We start from the raw sequence: 6,000 nt of genomic DNA, 5'->3' as shown, positions 1-6,000 counted from the left end.
AAATTTTAGGAAAAAAATACCAAGAAGGGAAATAAGGAACAAAAGGTATGAGAGGCTAGAGGGGAAGGAAGAGGGAGAGAATTGAAATGAAGAGAAAGGTGAATTTTGAATACTCTATTAAGAAGGAATAAAGGTTTACTTTGGCTATTGTCAAAAGTTCAGAAATAAAAGAAGTAAAACCAATTCATCACCAAAGCAATAAAAGTCTTCTGTGCACACACTGGAAAGACGGTTTGGGAACTGAAAACACTCAAATACTGAAGGAGGCTCTAGTCAAGGCTGTGATTTGTCCAGTGGTCCTGTATGGATGTGAGAGTTGGACTGTGAAGAAAGCTGAGCACCAAAGAATTGATGCTTTTGAACTGTGGTGTTGGAGAAGACTCTTGAGAGTCCCTTGGACTGCAAGGAGATCCAACCAGTCCATCCTAAAGGAGATCAGTCCTGGGTTTTCATTGGAAGGACTGATGCTAAAGCTGAAACTCCAATACTTTGGCCACCTGATGCGAGGAGCTGACTCATTGGAAAAGACCCTGATGCTGGGAGGGATTGGGGGCAGGAGGAGAAGGGGATGACAGAGGATGAGATGATGATGAGGTGATGCTGGATGGCATCACTGACTCAATGGACATGGGTTTGGGTGGACTCCGGGACTTGGTGATGGACAGGGAGGCCTGGCGTGCTGCGGTTCATGGGGTCACAAAGAGTCGGACACAACTGAGTGACTGAACTGATACTGGGTAAATGATTAAAGGCAATGACTATTTTTTGTTCACAGTGATTGGTTACAATCTTAGAATTTTCTTAAGGAATACAGAATAGGTTAGTGGCTACCTCATATCAATTTTGGGAAACACTTTATATTTTGCTTATGATATCAAGACACATAAACAAGAAACTTAATGACCTATACAACCATGATGATGTGGTCACTCATCTAGAGCCAGACATCCTGGAGTATGAAGTTAGGTGGGCCTTAGGAAGCATTACTACCAACAAAGCTAGTGGAGGTGACAGAATTCCAGCTGAGTCATTTATAATCCTAAATGATGATTCTGTTAAAGTGCTACACTCAATATATCAGCAAATTTGGGAAACTCAGCAGTGGCCGCATGACTGGAAAATGTCAGTGTTCATTTCAATCCCAGAGAAGGGCAATGCCAAAGTGTTCAAACTACTGCACAGTTGCACTCATTTCATATGCTAGCAAAGTTATGCTCAAAATCCTTCAAGTTAGACTTCAGCAGTACATGAACCTAGAACTTCCAGGTGTACAAGCTGGGTTTCAAAGAGGTAGAGGAATCAGAGGTCAAATTGCCAACATTTGTTGGATCATGGAGAAAGCAAGGCAATTCCAAAAAGATCTACTTCTGCTTCCCTGACTATGCTAAAGCCTTTAATTGTGTGGTTCAAAACAAACTGTGGAAAAGTCTTAAAGAGATGGGAATACCTTCTTCTTAAGGCCACCTTCCCTGACTCCTGAGAAACCTGTATGCGGCTCAAAAAGCAACAGAACCAGACGGGGAACAAACGAGTGGTTCAGAATTGAGAGACGCGTACAAAGTGGTATATCGTCACCCTGCTTTTAACTCATATGCAGAGTACACTGGGGCTTCCCTGGTGGTTCGGTGGTAGAGAATTCGTCTGCAATGTAGGAGATGCAGGAGACGGCAGTTTGATCTTTGGATCGGGAATATCCCCTGGAAGAGGAGATGGCAACCCACTCCAGTGTTCTTGCTTGGGAAATCCCATGAACAGAGGAGCCTGGTGGGCTGCAGAACCATGGGGTCACAAAGAGTCAGATAAGACTTGGCGAGTAACCAACAGCAACAAAGCAAGAAATGACCCGGGTCAAGTTAACATCAGGAAACAAACTAAATTAAGCTTTGTAAAACGAAACTGACTTTGTCTGCTCTGGAATTTTCAAGGCTGTTTTTCCATTTGTGCTTAACACCATTGAAAAGAGACGTTATGCGTGCAGCCAATGTTGGACTCACTAAACACCAAGGCCTCTCTAGTCCGGAGGAAACTAACTTAGGGGGCTGTTATTGATTTTCCAAGAATGGAGGAAGGATAAAGGGAAAGGGAAAACTAAAGCATGCCTACTGAATCTCTATGTTCAGTTTCACAGCTCATGAGTGCTAACCATCTCTTCTATGAAATACAGACAATTTTTTGAGAGAGTACTGAAAGTATGATTTGCTAAGTTTGGCTCAGTTTTAATTACAAATGGAGATAATGCTCTTATTTGAGAGGCCACTCTGTATCCCAAATTAATCGATCCAACTCTATGGTTATTCTAGGCCTCAAAACTTCTCTAAAGAATGGATTGTGAATTTTCAAACTCTAATCCAAAACAGCTGGTGCTGTGAAGGATTGAAGGCAGGAGGAGAAGGGGATGACAGAGGATGAGATGGTTGGATGGCATCACTGACTCGATGCACATGAGTTTGAGCAAGCTCCGGGAGTTGGTGATGGACAGGGAAGCCTGGTGCGCTGCAGTCTATGGGGTCACAAAGAGTTGGACACGACTGAGTGATTGAACTGAACTGAACTGAACTGAATCCCAAACAGGTCTCTCCATAATATACCGTATTGAAACATCTTGATATCTGAAGCTCAGGCAGATTTGTATATTTTTAAAGTTTCTGAGTCCAGGCTTCCACGCTCAGCTGCTTCAGTCGTGTCCAACCCTTTGAAACCCCATGGACTGCAGCCCACCAGGCTCCTCTGCCATGGGATTCTCCAGGCAAGAGTGCTGCAATGGGTAGGGTAGCCCCAGGGTACCACCAAATAAACAAGCAGCTTTCTTCCAAATCTCAAAGCTTAAGTATCTTTTTATAGGCACAACAGATGATACAGTTTAATTTGATTGGTCTCTGAGAATTTGGTCTCTCGATGAGGGAGTTAATCTTGCAGAACTGCCGGGAGGGTGCTCTGGGGAAGGAGGGGATCGAGGGTGGTTCACAAGATGAACTGGCCATGGCTACTCATGGACCCCATTATGATAACCAGCCATGGCAGAGGAATAGATGGTGCTTCCTCAACCAAGATCAATGAGAAGAGGAACGGGGCTTGCCACCAAGATTACGACACCTCTCACTGCTGTAAGCATCAGATTACACTCAGGAATGACAATCAAAAGTGTAACTGGTATGGCATGAGGCCAGTGTAATCAGAAAGGAGGCTGGGAATAGAAGAATTCTAAAGATTTCCCCTCCAGCTGGTCCTGGGTGGCTGATCAAGCCCAACACTTGTCTCAGTACTGCCATGAAAGTTATTAAGGTTACTAATTAGCTAAACTTAACATAGGGATACTTATAATCAAATAAAGCATAAACTGGGGCTTCTCTTGTGGCTCAGCTGGTAAAGAATCTGCCTACAAAGTGGAAGACCTGGGTTCGATCCCTGGGTTGGGAAGATCCGCTGGAGAAGGGAAAGGCTATCCACTCCAGTATTCTGGTCTGGAGAATTCCAGGGACTGTATAGCCCATGGGGTCGCAAAGAGTCGGACATGACTGAGCGACTTTCACTTTCCATCACACTTTCCAGAGCATAAATACCTGAATATTCACAATCCATGTAGATCGGTCCCATTTTGTACAGGTATTTAGTGTCAAAGGCCAATAGTACTGATACATAATTCACTACATACCTAGGAGTCGAACACACCTAAAACATTCTAGACACTTATATGTTTGATATAAGACCCTTCACAGCATTTTACATAATAGAAAGAATAAATAAAATATATCATGACACAATTATCATATGAAGTATTATGCAGCCCTCAAATAAATTTTGAATGAAATAATTTCTGTATACTAAATGGAAGCAGGATACTAAATTATGTCAACTGAGTCTAATTTTATTAAAATTACAAATACACATGGACATACTAGAAAGAAATACATTACGTTATAGTGTTCATTAATGTGTGGTAGGTTATTAGTAACTTTTACATATTTTATTTGTATTATCTTATCAAAATCCTAAGTATTATTATTATTTTGCAATTTGATATTTTTTTAGAAACACTGAACATTAATCTATACAATTAGTTTGCTATTTATACATATTCTATTCTATATGTTACTAATTCTATATGCACTATTCTATATGCTAATTCTATATGTTACTTTGACAAATTGACCTTTTAGTACATTTGTTCCCTCATCTTCAAAAATCAATTGACTTAAAGGATCTAATATATCTTTAAACACAAAAATTCTAAGCGTATCTAAATATAAAAGTGTCAAGAAAGCCCTAGATTTATAATGTATTGCCCTAGAATCACTGCTTGGACTTTGCTATTTTGAACTCTGAACATGATCATCTCCTAAGTCATAATAAATTATCTTATTTTTCACCCTATCATTACATGAGTTTTGAACACAGCTAAGAAAGTACAAACAAGCGTGCAAACTGTTGGGCAGTTGCTAGCTTAATTTTTCTTTATCCTATTTTAAGTAATATTCTCATATAAAAGTCTATATTGTCAAAGCTATGATTTTTCCAGTAGTCATGTATGGATGTGAGAGCTGGACCATAAAGAAAATTAAGCACCAAAGAATTGATGCTTTTGAACTGTGGTGTTGGTGAAGACTCTTGTGAGTCCCTTGGACTGCAAGAAGACCAAAGCAGTCAATCCTAAAGGAAATCAACCCTGAATATTCATTGGAAGGACTGATGCTGATGCTGAAGCTCCTATCCTTTGGCCACTGATGCAAAGAGCTAGCTCACTGGAAAAACCTTGATACTGGGAAAGATTGAGGACAGGAGGAGAGGGGGGCAACAGAGGATGAGATGGTTGCATGGCATCACTGATTCAATGGATGTGAACTTAGGCAAAGTCCCGGAGATTGTGAGGGACATGGACACCTGGTATGCTGCAGTCCATAGGGTTGAAAAGAGAGGGACACAACTTAGTGATTGAACAACAGGTAAAATTCTTATATAAATGACAACTATATGGAACTGTTTGACTTTCCTTTTTAAAATACTTATGCTCTCATCATTGATTTATATTTTAATATTATGCATACCAAAGTAAGGTTTGTATATATGTTTGTAAGAAAGAGTTTTAATTGAATTTATTATTTTAAAAATTACATATGAGAATAGACTTATCAAAACTATTTTGTATGATTAGAATAATATTTTAGCCATCTACCTTAAACCAATAACACCATGCATATCAGTTTTCATTTTTAAAAATCTAATTTGTCATATAATTCATTCTATAAGTAGAAGTATAAATAAATGCTTGCATGCGTGTTAAGTCACCTCAGTCGTGTCCAACTCTTTGCGACCCTATGGACCATAGTCTGCCAGGCTCTTCTGTCCACGGGATTCTCCAGGCAAGAATACTGGAAGGGTTGCCATGCACTCCTACAGGGGATCTTCCTGATCCAGGGATAGAACCCATGTCTCTTACATGCTGAAGCAAATTTGGTACAATTATTTTGGAAAGCATTTTTGCCTGATACACAAGGAGAATTAAAATGATCAAGCACTTTGACCTCAAAATCCACCTGGAAATTTATCCTTATGAAATGAATAAAAAGAAATAAAATCAATGCTGGATATTTACTTCCATTTTAAAAGCTTTCATTAAATTACAAGCTTAAAAAATGTATTAGCATCTATCCTGAATTGTTTGAATTTCTCATCTACACAATCAAAAATAAATTTATTATTAGTTTCTTAACACAATACTTTGCATCATCCCTATGTCTAAAGAATGGATTAGAAATTTCAGTTCAGTTCAGTTCAGTCGCTCAGTCGTGTCCGACTCTTTGGGACCCCATGAATCGCAGCACACCAGGCCTCCGTGTCCATCACCAACTCCCAGAGTTTACTCAAACTCATGTCCATCGAGTTGGTGATGCAATCCAGCCATCTCATCCTCTGTTGTCCCCTTCTCCTCCTGACCCCAGTCTGTCCCAGCATCAGGGTCTTTTCCAGTGAGTCAACTCTTCACATGAGGTGGCCAAAGTATTG

This window comes from Cervus elaphus, chromosome 19, assembly GCF_910594005.1.
Source record: "Cervus elaphus chromosome 19, mCerEla1.1, whole genome shotgun sequence".
NCBI lineage: Eukaryota > Metazoa > Chordata > Mammalia > Artiodactyla > Cervidae > Cervus > Cervus elaphus.
Note: the sequence above shows the minus strand (reverse complement) of the source record.